Raw genomic sequence first — 2,500 nt, forward strand, 5'->3', positions numbered from 1 at the left:
TGGGTGTTTCATTGCTGGAGCAGCACCCTGGCTGTCCCTTAAAAGGGAAGTGGAAAAGCTTACAGCACCTGGTATTCCCAGGCAGTCTCCCATCCAAGTACTACCCAGGCCCGACCCTGCTTAGCTTCCGAGATCAGATGAGATCGGGCGTGTTCAGAGTGGTATGAAGTAAGTTTTGGGACCTTCGCATACACGTTCCTTATAATGTGTATGTGGCAGTGGCAGTGGCTCTACATAGTGTGTATGTGACAGTGGCAGTGGCTCTTTATAGTGTTTACGTCACAGAGTCAGTGGCTTTTCATAGTGCGCATGTGACCGCATCGGCAGCTCTTGGCAGCGTCTATGAGCACTGATACCCGTACTTCATCAACACACTGTGGCCTCCTCAACCCCACGCAGTTCAGCCTGCAGAAAGCTCCAGCAATCTTGCCCACCAGCCCAACTCGTGGGCCCACGCTTCAGCACCTCCCTGCGGACTACAGCTTGACAGGCGCGTCCGACGCAGCTTCGTGGCCCTGGTACTCCGTATCTCTGGCACTCTGCTCAAGGCGTGGAGCGTTCAATGAGTTCAGCTAGGTGTTTCACTGCTGGAGCAGCACCCTGGCTGTCTCTAAAAAGGGAAGTGGAAAAGCTTACAGCAACTGGTATTCCCAGGAGGTCTCCCATCGAAGTACTAACCAGACCCGAACCTGCTTAGCTTCCGAGATCAGACGAGACCGGGCGTGTTCAGAGTGGTATGGCCGTAAGCCTCTGGGCCCTTCGCATACACGCTCCTTAAAGTGTGTATGTGGCAGTGGCAGTGGCAGTGGCTCTACATAGTGTGTATGTGACAGTGGCAGTGGCTCTTTATTGTGTGTACGTCACAGAGTCAGCGGCTTTTCATAGTGCGTATGTGACCGCATCGGCAGCTCTTCGCAGAGTCTCTGAGCACTGATACCCGTACTTCATCAACACACTGTGGCCTCCTCAACCCCACACAGTTCAGCCTGCAGAAAGCTCCAGCAACCTTGCCCACCACCCCAACTCGTGGGCCCACGCTTAAGCACCTTCCCGCGGACTACAGCTTGACAGACGCGTCCGACTCAGCTTCGTGGCCCTGGTGCTCCGTATCTCTGGCACTCTGCTCAAGGCGTGGAGCGTTCAATGAGTTCAGCTGGGTGTTTCACTGCTGGAGCAGCACCCTGGCTCTCTCTAAAAAGGGAAGTGGAAAAGCTTACAGCACTTGGTATTCCCAGGCGGTCTCCTATCCAAGTACTAACCAGGCCTGACCCTGCTTAGCTTCCGAGATCAGACGAGACCGGGCGTGTTCAGAGTGGTATGGCCGTAAGCCTGTGGGTGCTTTGCATACACGCTCCTTATAGTGTGTATGTGACAGTGGCTTTGTCTCTACATAGTGTGTATGTGGCAGTGGCAGTGGCTCTACATAGTGTGTATGTGGCAGTGGCAGTGGCTCTACATAGTGTGTATGTGACAGTGGCAGTGGCACTTTAAAGTTGGGTGTTTCACTGCTGGAGCAGCACCCTGGCTGTCTCTAAAAAGGGCCCGACCCTGCTTAGCTTCCGAGATCAGACGAGATCGGGCATGTTCAGAGTGGTATGGTTGTAAGCCTGTGGGCCCTTCGCATACCCGCTCCTTATAGTGTGTATGTGGCAGTGGCTCTACATAGTATGTCAGTGACAGTGGCAGTGGCACTTTAAAGCTGTGTGTTTCACTGCTGGAGCATCACCCTGGATGTCTCTAAAAAGGGAAGTGGAAGAGCTTACAGCACCTGAAATTCCCAGGCGGTCTCCCATCCAAGTACTAACCAGGCCCGACCCTCCTTAGCTTCTGAGATCAGACGAGATCGGGCGTGTTCAACGTGGTATGGCCGTAAGCCTGTGGGCTCTTTGCATACACGCTCCTTATAGTGTGTATGTGTCAGTGGCATTGTCTCTACATAGTGTGTATGTGGCAGTGGCAGTGTCTCGACATAGTGTGTATGTGAAAGTGGCAGTGGCACTTTAAAGTTGGGTGTTTCACTGCTGGAGCATCAACCAGTCTGTCTCTAAAAAGGGAAATGGAAAAGCTTACAGCACCTGGTATTCCCAGGCGGTCTCCCATCAAAGTGCTAACCAGGCCTGACCCTCCTTAGCTTCTGAGATCAGACGAGATCGGGCGTGTTCAACGTGGTATGGCCGTAAGCCTGTAAGCCTGTGGGCACTTTGCATACACGCTCCTTATAGTGTGTATGTGGCAGTGGCAGTGGCTCTATATAGTGTGTATGTGGCAGTGGCAGTGTCTCTACATAGTGTGTATGTGGCAGTGGCAGTGGCAGTGGCTCTCCATAGTGTGTATGTGACAGTGGCAGTGGCACTTTAAAGTTGGGTGTTTCACTGCTGGTGCACCGCCCTGGCTGTCTCTAAAAAGTGAAGTGGAAAAGCTTACAGCACCTGGTATTCCCAGGCGGTCTCCCATCCAAGTACTAACCAGGAACAACCCTGCTTAGCTTCCGAGATCAGAC

The 2,500-nt window shown here is 53.0% G+C and overlaps 4 non-coding genes and 2 pseudogenes across 4 annotated transcripts in view; all 6 read right to left on the reverse strand.

Moving 5' to 3' along the window:
- Positions 1–56: 56 nt before the first annotated feature.
- LOC139307360 (5S ribosomal RNA) lies at positions 57–174 on the reverse strand (annotated as a pseudogene).
- Positions 175–629: 455 nt separating this feature from the next.
- On the reverse strand, positions 630–748 carry LOC139305298 (5S ribosomal RNA). Its single transcript, XR_011599253.1, has one exon. It is a non-coding gene; the product is annotated as a 5S ribosomal RNA (ribosomal RNA).
- Positions 749–1,210: 462 nt separating this feature from the next.
- Positions 1,211–1,329, reverse strand: LOC139306713 (5S ribosomal RNA). The gene has a single exon (XR_011599518.1). It is a non-coding gene; the product is annotated as a 5S ribosomal RNA (ribosomal RNA).
- A 427-nt stretch (positions 1,330–1,756) lies between these two features.
- On the reverse strand, positions 1,757–1,875 carry LOC139306291 (5S ribosomal RNA). Its single transcript, XR_011599427.1, has one exon. It is a non-coding gene; the product is annotated as a 5S ribosomal RNA (ribosomal RNA).
- Positions 1,876–2,063: 188 nt separating this feature from the next.
- LOC139307735 (5S ribosomal RNA) lies at positions 2,064–2,182 on the reverse strand (annotated as a pseudogene).
- A 235-nt stretch (positions 2,183–2,417) lies between these two features.
- The window catches only part of LOC139303614 (5S ribosomal RNA), a 119-nt gene continuing 36 nt past the window's right edge, over positions 2,418–2,500 (reverse strand). The window contains exon 1 of the ribosomal RNA XR_011598952.1: positions 2,418–2,500. This exon is cut by the window's right edge and continues 36 nt beyond it. This is a non-coding gene — a ribosomal RNA (5S ribosomal RNA).

The sequence above is a fragment of the Enoplosus armatus genome, chromosome 2 (assembly GCF_043641665.1).
Source record: "Enoplosus armatus isolate fEnoArm2 chromosome 2, fEnoArm2.hap1, whole genome shotgun sequence".
Classification (NCBI taxonomy): Eukaryota; Metazoa; Chordata; class Actinopteri; order Centrarchiformes; family Enoplosidae; genus Enoplosus; species Enoplosus armatus.